General features: G+C 45.8%; 1 long non-coding RNA gene across 1 annotated transcript; it reads left to right on the top strand.

Annotated features, from left to right (window-relative positions):
• The first annotated feature begins 3,674 nt into the window (after positions 1 to 3,674).
• LOC138748797 (uncharacterized) lies at positions 3,675 to 12,743 on the top strand. Its single transcript, XR_011348251.1, has 3 exons — positions 3,675 to 3,958; positions 7,962 to 8,085; positions 12,517 to 12,743. It is a non-coding gene; the product is annotated as an uncharacterized lncRNA (long non-coding RNA).
• Positions 12,744 to 15,909: the final 3,166 nt, after the last annotated feature.

Here is a 15,909-nt window from a genome sequence, read left to right as displayed (position 1 = left end):
CCTGGCCATCCAAGGCAGCGCGACCTACGACGAGGCGATGGCTGAGCTGCAGGCGCTGTACAAGGCGAAAGTGAATGTGGTCTACTCCCATTACCTGCTGGCGTCCCAAAAATAACAGACTGGTGAGTTCACTGAAGAGTTCGTCCGGTCCCTACACTCTCAAAACTTCCCCTTCGAAAAGCTTCCACTGACTGAACACATCCTTGCCAGAAAACAACTTCTCCAAATCCACTCTTCCTAGATCCTTTCAAATTTCCACAAAATTTGCCTTCCTTCAATTTAGATTCTCAACTCGAGGACCAACCAGACCTATCCTCAACCATAATTAACTTGAAACTAATGACGTTATGGTGCCTGGACCCATAATGTTCGTCTACACATCCATCTGTCGCCTGACCTGTCTGATTCCCTAATAGGAGATCAAGTGTGGGGTAGAGACAGTGGGAGAGAGAGAGTGGGATAGAGAGTTTCTACCCCACTCTCACTCCAACTCTCTCTATTCCACTCTCTACCCCACTCTCTATTCTACACTCTCTATTCCACTCCCCACTCTCCCACTCTCTACCCCTCTCTTTACCCTACTCTCTCTCTCCCACACACTCTCTCTCCCACTCTCTATCCCATTCGCTCTCTCCCACTCTCTCTACCCCACTCTCTATACCCCACTCTCTCTACCCCACTCTCTCTACCCCACTCTCTCTACCCCACTCTCTCTACCCCACTCTCTCTACCCCACTCTCTTTACCCCACTCTCTCTATTCCACTCTCTCTCCCCTCTCTACCCCACTCTCTCTCTCTCCCACTCTCTCTACCCCACTCTCTCTACCCCACTCTCTCCTCTACCCCACTCTCTCCTCTACCCCACTCTCTCCTCTACCCCACTCTCTCTCTCCCACTCTCTCTATTCTACTCTCTCTCCCCTCTCTACCCCACTCTCTCTCTCTCTCCCACTCTCTCTACCCCACTTGCTCTACCCCACTCTCTCTACCCCACTCTCTCCTCTACCCCACTCTCTCTCTACCCCACTCTCTCTTCTCCCACACTCTCACTCCCATTCTCTCTATCCCACTCTCCATCACCAGTAGACTACCACTCTCTGCCTACTGTGCTGGTCATGTGGTTCCTGGAGGAGGCGAAAGACCAAAGCCAGGAAATGTGGAGTCAGCGGCTGATTATCACATGATCCGAGAGTGTGTCTGGGCAGTCTGGCTTAGTTCTACACCATAGCTGCAACCACTTTCATTTAGTTAGCACCTTTAACATGGTAAAACTTCCTATCTGGTACAGAGCAGGAGTTTTCAGTCACGGAGAACATAATCGTCGAAACACGGGAGTGACCTATTTCTGGATGAAACACAAGGCCATGATCGCGATCGGAGGGGATACACTGTGAAATTAAACTCTCTGATCAGAATAAGGTGCTGATCTGGGCAAGTCTGGGGTTATAAAGTTACATATCCAACAATATTATTTATTATATATTTTTATGACAGCGAAGGAGACCATTCTACCTTTTGAGACCATGCCAAACCCATTCCATCAGTCTGATTCCCCTCTCAGATTCTCAACAACCCCCCCCCAAGACTCTACCATTCTCCAACAGATGCAGAGAGAACGTGCAAACTCCACACAAGAGAGTGCTGGAGGTCAGGATTAATCCAGGTGGCAGGGACTGTGAGGCAGCACTTGTATCTGCCATTCCATAACTCCTATGCAGCACCAACAATCGGGACTGGGGTTCGAATCCCACGCTGTCTGTAAGAGTTTGTACTTTCTCCCCGTGTCGGCGTGGGTTTTCCATGGGGGCTCTGGTTTCTTCTCACCCTTCAAAACATACCAGGTGTGTGGGATAATTGGCTGTAAATTGGGCAACACAGATTTGTGGGCATGTCTAAATTTTTTTTTAAATGGCATAGAGGGAAGACATGCAGTTCCCAGTTGGGGAAGGAGATTATTCAGAATGTAAAAATATTATAAAATTAAAATGGTCAGACAGAATTAAATATCTAGGAGTAATAGTAAATGCAGATTATCAGTCTTTATATAAATTAAATTATGTCACTTTAATAAAAAGGATTAAAATGGATTTGATTAAATTGAAAGATTTTCCATTAACGTTAATTGGTTGAGTAAATTGTATTAAAGTGAATATTTTTCCTTGAATCCAATATCTATTTCAGTCAATACCATGTTTACTTGCAAAGGGCTTTTTTCAGGATTTGAATAGGGCAGTGCGGGAATTTTTATGGAAGGGAAAATTAACGTGAGTAGCTTTGCATAAACCTACATGGAAATATGCATCAGGTGGACTTCATTTACCTCATTTTCAAAATTATTATGAAGCTGCTCAGTTGAAATTTGTCAGTAGATTGATAGATATGGACCAATCTCCAAGTTGGGCGAAGGTGGAAATGGCTTGTATTTCTGAAGTTGATGTACACCAGTTTATATTTAAGTGGAATATGAACTTATTGTGGGAATGTGATATGCCAGTGTTAAAACATTTGTTAAAGATACGGGTTAAAAGAAATAGGGTTTTAGAATTGAAGGGTAAATTATCAATTCAAACCCTGTTATATCATAATCGGCTTATTTCTTTTTCAATGTTCAACAACCATTTAAAGAGGTGGAATTCTCAGGGTATAAAGATAGTTCAGGACTGTTTTGAAGAGGGCCAGTTTCTTTCTTTTATTCGATTGAGGAATAAATTTGATATATCTGTAAATTCTTTATTTGCATATTATCAACTCAGAGCTTTGATAAAAGATAATTATGGTAAAGAGATGAATTTACCTAATTTGATGAAATTTGAATCTTTGATTTCCTCTATACCAAAGAAAGGCTACATTTCGGATATGCATCAATTGTTACAAGAAAGTATGGATAAACCGGAATGGGAGAAATCTAGGAATAAATGGGAAAGTGATTTAACTTATATTATCCCTCAAGAGAATTAGGAAGTTATGTGTTATGAAAGTGTAACTAAATTGACGAATGTAAGATATGGAATGATTAATTATAATTTTTTACATCAGTTATATTTGACTCCAGAGAAGCTGAAAATATATGGGTTTAGTAACTCGGACTCTTGTTTTAGATGTGGATTATGTACTGGAACTTTTTTACATGCCATTTGGTCTTTGTTAAAGTACAACCATTTTGGGAAGGAATTAGGTTAGTTTTGGAAAAATTATTTAAAATTAAACTACCATGAGACCCATTGATTTTTTTGTTGGGCTATATGGTCTCTTTGAAGGGATTGGGGTTGGATAAATTTCAAATTGCATTTGTACACTTAGTGTTGTCAGTAGCACAAAAATGTGTAGCTAGTACTTGGAAAGATAATGTGGAGATTAATATAGCATGTTGGCCTAATGAATTGAGAGCTTGTATTCCATTGGAAAAGATTACATGTAACTTGCACGATAATTATTCCTTTTTTGTTAAAATGTTGTCTTCCTAATTGGAGTATATGAATTTGGATATACTTTGAAATATTGTATATATTCTACATTTTATTTTTATATTTGGCTCCCCTTAAGGGGGCTGGCTGAAGGGGTGGGAGGGTGGGGAGGGGCTTTTGTTTTTTTTATATATATATAAATTGATTTCTTTCTGCTATGTTTAATTGTAAGTTGTTTAAAAATCTTTTAAATAGTTTAAAAAAAATTAAAAATCCTTGCCTGATCTGACCTGACCAATCTTGTCGAGCCTTGTTGGGCTGGGGCAGACAGCAAGACTTCTGCATGCATTCCGCAGGGGGACTTGAACCCTTGACCTTGGGCTGGAGCTGACGACTGAGTGCTCTGCTATGGGATCAGAAGGATCATGATCTGGGACAGGTGCCTGGCAGGAACAATGGCCATCTCAGGCTGGCAATACTGGCATCCTTCACGGTGAACAGATGGAGGAGTGAAAGCATGGAACAGCTGAAGCCTTCGTGAGAGGAGACAGACAGGTGGGGCAAACAGAACACCGTGCCAGATGCCGCAGATGGATTAAACATAAATGTGGGGGGGGGGGGGGGGGGTGGGGAACGACTGTGGCTTGAGAGGGAACTGCTCCAACTATCCAACAGGAGATCAGAGGCTCTCTACTCTTGGCTGAGCAACAAGGTGAGGGGTGAGGGGGGGTGTGAGGGATTGTTCAGCAGGACTCCCTGTTCTCCCTGGATCTCAGGAGAGGGATTTCAGATTAATTGTCATACATGACATCACATACAGCCCTGAGATTCTTCTTCCAGCGGGCACGGCAGAGGTAGTGCGAAAAAAAAAATTGTACTCAATGTACACATATAAACAAATAAAGAAATATAAGCAAACTAACTGGGCAATACAGAGAGGGAAAAAATAACCCAATAAAGTGCAAAAGTCCTTAAATGAGTTTGTCATTGAGGAGTCTGATGGTGGAGGGGGAACAGCTGTTCCTGACCCTGGTGGTGCGAGTCTTGTGGCACCGATACCTCTTTTCTGATGGCAGCAGTGAGAACAGAGCATGTGCTGAGTGGTGTGGATCCTTAATCATTGCTGTAGCTCTCTGACGGCAGCGGTCCCTGTAGACGTTCTCAATAGTTTTGGAGGGATATGTGGGATCTGGTTTGGAAGAAGAAAGAGGTGTACAGCAAAACATGGAGCAAATGAGGTACTTGAGGAGTATAAAAGTGCAAGAAAAACCTCACCAAAGATATCAGGAAGGCTAAAAGATTGCTTTGTGAAGGAAAATCATTAGGGTTTCTGCAGGTATATTAAGAGAAAAAGGATAATAAGGGACAAAATTGGTCCACTTGAAGATCAGAGTGGTCGGCTTTGTCTGGAGCCAAAAGAGATGGGGGAGATCTTAAATGGTTTTTATTTTCATTAGGATTCACTCAGGAAATGGACACAGAGTGGTGGGAAGTAAGAAAAACAAACAGTGAGGTCATGGAACCTACACAGATTAAAAAGGAGGAAATAGTCGCTGTCTTAAAGCAAATAAGGGTAGATAAATCCCCAGGGCCAGACAAGATATTCCCTTGGACCTTGAGGGAGGCGAGTGTAGAAATTACAGGGGTTCTGGCAGAAGTATTTAAAATGTCCTCAGCCATGGGTTTGGTGCTGGAGGATGAGAGGGTAGCTCACGTTTATTCCGTTGTTTAAAAAAAGCTCCAAAAGTAACTCTGGGAATTATAGGCCATTGAGACTGAAGTCAGTAGTGAGTAAATTATTGGAAGGTGTTCTAAGAGATCAGATACACAATCATTTGGATAGCCAGGGACTGATTAGGGATAATCAACATGCCTTTGTGCGAAGTAGAACACGTTTAATCAATCTCATAGAGTTTTTCGAGGAGGTTACCAGGAAAGTTAACAAAGGGAAGGCTGTGGATGTTGTCTACGTGGACTTTAGTAGACAAGGTCCCACATGGGAAGTTGGTCAGGAAGGCTCAGATGTTAGGTATTCATGGTGAAGCAGTGAACAAGATTTGACAATGGCTGGGTGGGAGAAGCCAGAGAGTAGTGGTGGATGATTGCTTCTCAGACTGGAGGACTGTGACGAGTGCCTCAGGGATCGGTGCTGGGACCATTGTTGTTTGTCATTTATATCAATGATCTGGATGATAATGTGGTAAATTGGATCAGCAAATTTACAGATGAGACTAAGACTGGAGGTGTTGTGGACAGTGAAGGAGGTTTTCAAAGCTTGCAGAGGGATCTGGACCAGTTGGAAAAATGGTCTGAAAAATGGCAGATGGAATTTAATGCAGAGGTGAGGTGAGGTGTTGCATTTCGGAAGGACAAACCAAGAAAGGACGTGCACAGTGAATGGTAGGGCACTGAAGAGTGGGGTAGAACAGAGGGACCTGGGAATACAGATACACCATTCTTTGAAAGTGGTGTAAAGAGAGCTTTTGGCATATTGGCCTTCATAAATCAAAGTATTGAGTATCGGAGTTGTGATGTTATGGTAAAATTGTACAAAATGTTCGTGATGCCAAATTTGGAGTATTGTGTGCAGTTTTGGTCACCTAAGTACAAGAAAGATATCAATAAGATTGAAACAGTGCAGAGAAGATTTACTAGGATGTTGCCTGAACTTTAGGAACTGAGTTAATGGAAAGGTTAAACAGGTGAGGACTTTATTCCCTGGAGTGTAGAAGAATGAGGGGAGATTTAATAGAGATATTTAAAATTATGAGGGGGTTAGACAGATGGGCTCTTTCCTTTGAAGGTAGGTGAGATACAAACCAGGGGACATGGGTTAAGAGTGAAATGGGAAAAGTTTAGGGGGAACATGAGTGGAAAAAGGTAAAGGCAAAAGTTTCATTATTGCCATGTAATACTACATTTAGAATGTGACATACATGAAATTCTTTAACTTTGTCGACTGTAAGGAAGACAGAGAGTCGCCACTTTGTCCAGCAACCCTCACAGGGTGGAGGCCCCAGTAAGGAAACAAACTCACAACCCCTGGTTTACTAGACTAGTGCTCTAACTACTGAGCTATCAGAGCCTTCACTCAGAGAGTGTGTGTGTGTGGGAGTGTGGAACAAGCTTCCAGCTGAAGTGGTGAATGCAGGCTCAATTTTAACATTTAAGAAAAATTAGGACAGGTACGTGAATAGGAGGGATATGGACTGGGTGCAGGTCAGTGGAACTAGGCAGAATTATAGTTTGGCATAGATTAGAAGGGCCAAAGAGGCCTGCTTCTGTGCTGTAGTGTTCTATGGTTCTATGGTGGGGAGGGTTTTGTCCTGAATTGTGTCGACTACCTTTTGCAAGGCTTTATGCACTAGGGTATTGCTGTCCCCAGACCAGACCGTGATGCAGCCGGTCAGCGCACTTTCCACCACACCTCTATAGAAATTGTCCAGGGTTTCCGATAAACCTCCATAAACTCCTGAGGAAATAGAAATGCTGACGAGCTTCACGATGCCATTAGTTTGTTGGGTCCAGGAAAGATCCCCGAGCTAGTGACCCCCACCCTCCAAGAACTTAAATGTTCTCACCCTCTCCACCTCTGATCCCTCAGTGATCACTGCATCATATACCTCTGCTATTCCCTTCCTGGAGTCAACATTCAGTGCCTTGGTTTTAGTGACATTGAGTTGTTGTCAGCCAAGTTTTTAATCTCCCTCCTGTATGTTGACTCGTCAGCTCCTTTTATATAACCCACTGCCGTCGTATAATCAGGGAATTTGTAAATGGTAGCTGTCGTTCTGAGTCACCCAGTCATAGCTGCATAGTGAGTAGAGCCGGGGGCTAAGACCACAATTGTGCTGTTTGGGGAACAGAGGACAAAGTTCAAGGATTGGGCATTAATAATTTGGGCCATCAGGAAATACGATACCTTGGATGAAAGAGGGAGTGTGGGTCATTTGCCCCATTTTTCACTCCTGAGACTTCCTTGCTCTGAACTAAGAGTTCTTAGCACAGTTCAAAGAGCACAGAAATAGGCCCTTCAGCCCATAAACCTAACCCCATTTTATTTCTCAAACACATCTACCTACCCCACCCCAGGCTCCACCTGTAACTGGACCTATGGTAGACAATTGAGGAATGCAATAGAACAAAGGGATTTAGGAATTCTGGTACATAATACCCCTGAAAGTGGTGAAGAGAGCTTTTGGTGTGTTGGCCTTCATAAATCATAGTATTGAGTACAGGAGTTGGGATATCATGTTGTACAAGGCATTGGTGAGGCCAAATTTGGAATTGATTAGCCAGGGCATCAAAGGTTATGGAGAAAAGGCCAGGCAGTGGAGCTGAGTGGGGAAATGGATCAGCTCATGACTAAATGGCAGGACAGACTTGATGGGCTGAATGGCCTATTTCTGCTCCAAAGTCTTATGGTTATTGTTTATGATCTTAATACAGAGAATCATTAAAATGATTACTGGGGTCTCCCTTTCCTATCGAGCTGACATTTACCCGGAGCGCTCCTTAAATAGGGCTTAAAGTATTAACAAGGTCTCTTTCCATCTAGCCCACAGGATCTTTGACACATGCCACCCGGAAGGAGGTACAGGAGCATCAAAATCGGGGTGCCAGACTGGGGAATAGCTTCTTCCAGCCGGCTGGGGGATTGCTGAACAGTCTTCTCAAACTGAGTAAATTAGGCCAAAGTATTTTTATATATTTATTTAAAATATCTTTATCTATATATGTGATTATTAAGTGTGTGTGTCTGTGCCTGTCTGTGTGTGTGTGTTTGAATGTGTGTGTCTATGCCTGTCTGTGTGTGTGTGTGTGTGTGTGTGTGTGTGTGTGTCTGTGTGTGTGTGTCTGTGTGTGTGTCTGTGTGTGTGTCTGTGCCTCTGTGTGTGTGTGTGTGTCTGTGCCTCTGTGTGTGTGTCTGTGCCTCTGTGTGTGTGTCTGTGCCTCTGTGTGTGTGTGTGTGTGTGTGTGTGTGTTTGTGTCTGTGCCTGTCAGTGTATGTGTGCACGCATACGTACCACGTAACGTCGTCCAGAGAAACACAGTTTCATCTGGTTATATATGTATAGTCAGATGATAATAAATTTGAACTTGAGACCAAAAAAAGCCAACAGATTTGGACCCCAGAAAGACATCAGTGCAACAGGGCAGGTGTGAATGTCAGTCTGGGCCAGCTCTGCTGAGATTGCGTTATTCCAGTGAAAATGAAAGTAAAAGCTGAGGAAGTTGGAAATGTAAACTAGAACCAGAAATGCTGAACAGACAAGTTCACGTTTGTGAAAGGATTCTGTTGGTGGGGTTTTAACCTTCCCACCATTTCTCTTTGCTCCGACGTGGCCTGTTGTGCAGAGAATGTCCACCATCTTCTGTCTTTATTGATGTTTTTGTTTGAAATTTATTTCTTTAACACCATTTGGGGTAATTCCCACCCGTTTCTGCTCTGGGTGGTTGAACTGGGAACATAGCCAGCACTCTTAGTGAGCACTTGACAGAAACAATCCACCACAATGTCTCCTCGCTCTGCTACAGTTTCTACAACCGTGGGCTCGGTCGGGCTTGGCGAGAAGGTGGGTACATCTGCGGGCAGCTGGAGATGAAAGCCGGTCAGAGCAGGCCACAAATAGATGTGACCTTTCAGCTGATCCAGTGGCACCAACCTGAGAGGGCGAGCAAATTTTAAGCTCTATCACGGAGGATCTTTGAATATCCAACACACTAATGGTATCGTGAAGAAAGCATGTCAGCGCCTCGACTTCCTCAGGATTTTGCAGAGGTTGGATATGACATCGGAAACTCTGGCAAATTTCTACAAATGTGCGGTGGAAAGTATGCTGCACCATGGTCTGGTATGGGGGACACCAACACCCCTGAGTGTAAAGCTCTCCAAAAGGTGGTGGACACAGCCCAGGACATCACAGGGAAAACCCTCCCCACCATCGAAAACATCTCCGAGGAATGCTGCCGTAAGAGAGCAGCAGTGATCATCAAGGATCCACATCACCCAGCACACCATTGGCCATAAGACTCGCACCGCCAGGTTCAGGAACAGCATCTCCCCCCCCCCTCCACCATCAGTCTCCTCAACAACAAACTCAATCAGGGACTCGTTTAAGGACTTTTGCACTTTATTGATTTTTTTCTCTGTATTGCACAGTCAGTTTGTTTATATTTCTTTATTTGTTTACATGTAACATTTTTTTGCACTACCAATTAGTGGTAATTGTGCCACACCCGCAGGCGAAAAGAATCTCAGAGTTGTATGTGATGTCGTGCATGCATTCTGACAGTAAATCTGAAATCTGAACTGTCCCCAGGATCTGACTCACACACAGTCGCTGACTCTGGGTCTTCAGCTCCCCAGTTCCACCAGCCTAATTCGGCTGCCCATTCTGCCCCATGGCTTTGTCCCGGACACCCATTCAGGACACTGGTGATAGCCTCTCCACTCTGCTACCTTCGGGTAGAAGGTAGGGAAGCCTGAAGTCCGGTGCCTCGAGGTTCAAGAACAGTTTCTATCTGAAAGCTATTGGGCTCTTGAATATTTCCACACCACCCTCACCGCCGCACTAGTTGGAGACGATCAGGGATCTGCCTGCTCTACTCACTCAGACTTTTTTGTGCCTGAGGACCAACTGTAAATATTAATTAGGTAAAACATGAAAGTCTGCAGACACAGTGATTGAAGTAGAAACACATTGCTGAGACACTCAACAGGTCAAACCCTGCACTTTTATGTAGCAAAGATAAAGGTGTATGATTAATGTTTTGAGCTTGACCCCCTTCATCAAGATCAGAGCACAGAGCATTCGGAGGAGGTGAGATTGGAATAGGAGAGGGGAGTGGTGAAGTTGAGACGGTTGATGTCTCAGTGGCCATTGGAAAGAAAACTGTCCAGAGCGGGCAGCCACCCAGGACGAGGTGTCCAGGAGGAGGAAGGCAGCTTAAAGTGTGAGAAAAGGGGAGGTTGTGGAATTGGGCACAGAGACAGAGATAAGGGAATGAGATCATGGTGTGCTCGGAGCTCATTAAATATGATTTTCCTCTCTCTTTCTCTGTTCATGCCATGTGCGCAGTACAGTCAGCACCCAACCACTGCAACGCCAGTGACCTGCTGCAGTCTGTACATTCTCCCCGGGAACACATGGGGGTTTGTGGTTAACCTGTATGGACACGCCCATTGACTGCCTGTACCTGTGGCCCCTCCCACAGACTCCTGTATAAAGCCCCCTCCTCAGATCAGGGCTGCCAACTAGTATGGACGGGGCTCTGGTCTTTCGCAAATAAAAGCCGATCAGTTTTGCTCCACTTCAGTCTTTTGGAGTTATTGATGGTTCAAGTTTATTACCATCTGACTGTACTCGCACAGCCACACAAACACTGTTTCTCCGGATCGCACACACCCGTACACACACCGCACACGACATATTAATCGCAAAATATACAGAAAAGTAGCATTTAAAATAAACACACATAAACATTTTGAAATGATTTACTCAGTTGCAGGATTCTGCTCATCAATTTCACAGCCTGCTGGAGGCAGCCATTCTCTGGCCGGGCAGTCCTGGTTTTGATGCCCCTGTACCTCCTTTCTGATGGTCGTGTGCACTGGATGGAAAGGGACCTCTTTGAGCCCTCTCGAAGCAGTGAATGCTGTCCGTGGTGGGATGGGAGACCCCATGGCCGTTTTGATCCATTCTGTTGACTTCCCGTCCGATGCTTTGCAGCTACCGTCTTACAAACAGAGACGCAGCCAGACAGGACACTGTCAATTGTCGAGTTGGGAGCCACCAGATGATAATAAACTTGAATGAAGGTTTATAGGGTAGAGGCAGGTTGGTGAAACCAAGTCTATGGCCAGATCAGCCTTGAACTTATTGAATGGTGGAGCGGAAATCGATGGGCCAAATGGCCGACTCCCGCTCCGCTCTCATATTGAGGCTGAATTCCACGCCAGTGATGGTGTAGTGGTTAGTGCCACGCTGTCACAGCGCCAATGACCTGGGTTTGAATCCCGCACTGTCTGTAAGGAGTTTATACGCCCTTCCGGTGTCCGCGTGGGTTTCCCCCAGGGGACTCCCGTTTCCTTCCAGCCTCTGAAACATACTGGGGGTTGTAGGTTAATTGGGCAGCACAGGCTCGTGGGCCAGAAGGGCCCGTTTACCGTGCTGTATGTCTACATTTTAAATGTAAAATCTGCAGGCCCGCATCAAGCGTGGGGGACTTGAAAGGTCCCCGCAGTGGAGCGTGCGACACCTCTGCTGGATGCAGCTGGCCCCATCTCCTGTCAGATGGGCTGTGTGCCACACATTCCCTCGACACCAGGGCCTCTGGGAACTGGCCCATCCCATCCCCCCAAGGTTAAATTCCAACACCACTTCTCCATCAAACTGAGTACTCCTTGTATGGAAATAATCACTCCACAGGAAATAGTCATTCAGGCGTAGAGCAGAGCAGCGTGGACACAGGCCCTTCATCCCACTGAGTCCGTGCTGACCATTAACCATCCAATGATGCTAAAGCTCAGTTTTCATTGTCCCCATATAGCCATCCACTGGCCCCAAGGTTCCATCGCTCTCTGAGGCAATCCATGGCAGCCAATTAATCTACTAACCCACAGGATGGGCCAAATGGCCTCCTGCACTGGAATGACGGTGACTTCATGATTTGCCAGGGGAATGCTTCTTAACCGTTGACCACTCTTACAAATATCTCCAGCGCACAGACCAGCAGGGGCAGATGCAGGCCATTCAGGCCACCTGACAGCTCTCTGTAGAATTCTTTGAATCATTCTCTCCCCACAGCCCCGCACATCATCCCCCCATCACGCCGTTTGCACTGTGACGCTGCCGCAAAACGATGAATTTTGTCACTTGTTCCTGAATTCTGATTCACCCTACTCCTGTCCAATTCCCTCTCGAAAGCATGAATTTCTTTGAGAATATTGCAGCCTATTTCAGATTAGAGCTTCTCTCAGCTTGTCTGAATGTTTTCACCCTGTACTTTGAGTCTGTGTTGCCTCTCGGTCTCTGAAACATCCACCGACATGGCTGATGCCCATTGGTCCACCGGCTCTCATCTCGTCCACCTCTGTTGTCTCCTTCCAGCTCTCAAGGAGGACAACCACGGCTTCTGCAGTCTGACTCCGCAGTTCGAGGTTCCTTATCCCTGAAGATGCTCCTCCAAGATCCTTGCATCCTAAAGTGTGGAGATCAGAATTACGGGCAGCGCTCAAATTGCGGGGCTATGAGTGCGTGTGCGCTCGACGACCAGGGTAAGATCAGGGGAGAGTATGAGATCCTGAGACTATGCTCACTCCAGAGGAGGGGTTTGAATACACCGTTCCATCTATTCAACAGCTATTTGCCCAAGTCATTTCTGCTGGCAATCCCAGCTCGTTCATTTTTGGATATGCACGTGGAGGTCACAGGAATGCAGTAATGAAGTAATAATGTGGAGGAGGTGGGGGAGGGAGAATTTAGAGGGAAGGATCATATGAATGATAGAAGCAGTTGTGTTACCAGGAAACCCCGCTTTCCTAGAGATTTTCCAACTCTGGTGTGAAGGATCCCAAGAGGTTGGGTCACATGATCATTAATCCGGTCATCATTCCCTTCGTCTCAGATATTCAAGGAGAATAGATTCTGTAATGTTTCCATTGAACCACTCGCTGCATTGCTTGTAGAGACCACGTTTAGGGAACACAGTGGGACTGGAGAAAGGGCGGAGCACAAACTGGCCAAGCTAATATGTGGTCTTAGTGAAACAGCAAAGCGCAGACCCTGTGAAAAAGCCTCAGGCCTTTCTCAAGGAATAATACATTAAGAGGGACTCAGGCCAGAAATGTCGTTAATATATCTTTACCTCCTCTGGATGCTGCGTTCCTCCAGCATTTACTGTGTATTTTGACGAACATCTGGTCTAACAAAGGTGATGGATAGAGCCCAGGACATCACAGGCAAAACCCTCCCCACCATCGAGAACATCTACAGGGGACGCTGCCATCGGAGAGCAGCCACAATCATCAGGGATCCCGACCACCCGGCACACGCTCTGTTCTCGCTGCTGCCATCAGTAAGGAGGTCTCGGTGCCACAAGACTCACACCACCAGGTTCAGGAACAGCGGCTACCCCTCCACCATCAGACTCCTCAACGACAAACTCAATCTTTATTGATTTTTCTGTATTCCACAGATGGTTTACTTTTCTTTATTTGGTTACATGTAAACATTGAGTATAGTTTTTTTTGCACCCCCAATAAGTGGTAATTCTACCTCACCCGCAGGATAAAGAATCTCAGGGTTGTATGTGATGTGATGTATGCACTCCGACATTAAATCTGAACTTTGACTCACCCCACTTTCTCCAGGTAGCCATGGGTACCTGCGTGGGCCCCAGCTATGCCTGCCTTTTTGTTGCCATGTGGAGCAATCCATGCTACAAGCCTACACGGGCAAGGCCCCTCAATTCTTCCTCCGCTACATCGATTGCTACTTTGGTGCTGCCCTCATCCACCCGTGATGAGCTTGCCTTCATTACCCACTTTGCTGCCAACTTCCTCCCCGACTTCAAATTCAGTTGGTTCATCTCCCACAATTACTCCGACCGCACATCTTCCCACCCTGCCTCCTTCCTCTCAATTCCAATGTCTCCCAGGATGAGGTCTTCCATGCCAGATCATCAGAGATGACCCCCTTCAAAAAATATGGCTTCCCCTCTATCACCATCAACATGTCCCTCACCCACATATCCTCCTTTACCTGCACATCTGCCCTGGCCCCTCTGCCCCCACATGCAACAAGGATGGGATTCCCCTTAACCTCAATTACCACCCCACCAGCCTCCGTGCCCAACATATCCTCTTATGCCATTTCTGCCACCTCCTATGTGATCCCACTACCAGACACACATTCCCCTCTCTTCCCCTTCTCCACCTTCTGCAGGGACCACTCCCTCCATGACTCTCTTGTCCACTCCTCCCTCTCCACCTATTACCCCTTGGCACCTACCCCTGTGACCGCAGGAATTGCTCCACCTACACCTCCCTCACCAACATTTGGGGCCACATACAGTCCTTCCAAGTGAAGCAATCCTTCCATTGAGAATCTGCAGGGGTCATCTACTACATCCGGTGCTCCTGTTGTCTCTTCTACCTCAGAGAGACTGGACATAGACTGGGAGATCGCTTCATTGAGCACCCCAGCTCCGTCTGCCGTAATAGCCAGTAACCGCCCATTTCAATTCCCCATCCCATTCCCTTACTGACGTGTCCATCCATGGTCTCGTGCATGGCCAGACTGAGACCGCCTACAAATTGGAGGAACAACACCTCATCTTCCAACTGGGCACCCTCCAACCGGATGGCGTCAATATCAACTTCTCTGATTTCTATTAGACCCTCCTATCTTTGCCTATTTCTCCTTTCCTCCAGCTCCCTCTCTCCCACTTTCCCTCTGTTTCCTTTCACAGAGCCAAAATGAATTCTCTCCTTTCCTATTATCATATCCACTTAATTACTTTTGTCTGTAAAAACACAATGCTGGAGAACCTCAGCAGGTCAAACAGTTTCCTTTATGACCAAAGATAACGAGACAGAACCGATGTTTCAGGCTTGAGGCCTTCATCAAGGTTGAGCCTTTCGTTATAACTTGAAAAGTCAATTCTGTATCTTTAACTTTGCTATCTAAAATACACTGTTAGACCTGCTGAGGTTCTCCAGCGCTGTTTTTACTTCAACCATGGTGTCTGGAGACTGTCGTGTTTTACTAACACCTTTTGTCCATTGCTTCACCTCCCCTTCTTCCCCCTTTCTCTCCACAGCCTTTAATTCAGAGGCTTCACTATTTTTACTCATGCCTTGAAGAAGGGTTCAGGCTCGAGACGTTGGTAATATATCTTCATCTCCAAAGGACTGGCTGAGTTCCTGCAGCATTTCAGAATCAGAATTTATTGACATGAAATTCGCTGTCTTGTGGCACCATCACAGTGCAAAGATTCATATAAACCACCTTACAACAATAATTTTTTTTAAATAGTACACGAAAAGTAAGGCAGCGTCTGTGGTTCATTGATCATTCAAGAATCTGATGGCGGAGGGGGAGAAGCCGTCCTGGTGCCGCTGAGTGCTCGTCTTCAGACTCCTGGACCTTTTCCCCGATGGTAGCAGAGTGAAGAGGGCACGGCCTGGTTGGTGGGGGTCATTGAGGATAGAGGCTACTTTTTAAGACACCGCCTCAGGTAGGTGTCCTCGACAGAGTGAAGTCTGGGGCCTGCAAGAGAGAATAAATCAGCTTGTCCTGAGCAATGGCACCACCACACCAGACAGTGATGCAACCTGCCAGAATGCTCTCTATGGTTCACCTGTAGAAGTTTACAAGAGTCTTCAGTGACATACCGAATCTCCTCAGACATCTCACAAAGTGTAGCCACTGGCGAGCCTTTTTAGTGATTGCATCGACATGGAGGCTCCAGGACAGATCCTCGGAGATGTTGACACCCAG

This window comes from Narcine bancroftii, chromosome 13, assembly GCF_036971445.1.
Source record: "Narcine bancroftii isolate sNarBan1 chromosome 13, sNarBan1.hap1, whole genome shotgun sequence".
Taxonomy (NCBI): domain Eukaryota; kingdom Metazoa; phylum Chordata; class Chondrichthyes; order Torpediniformes; family Narcinidae; genus Narcine; species Narcine bancroftii.
Note: the sequence above shows the minus strand (reverse complement) of the source record. Positions and strands in the feature narration are given on the sequence as shown.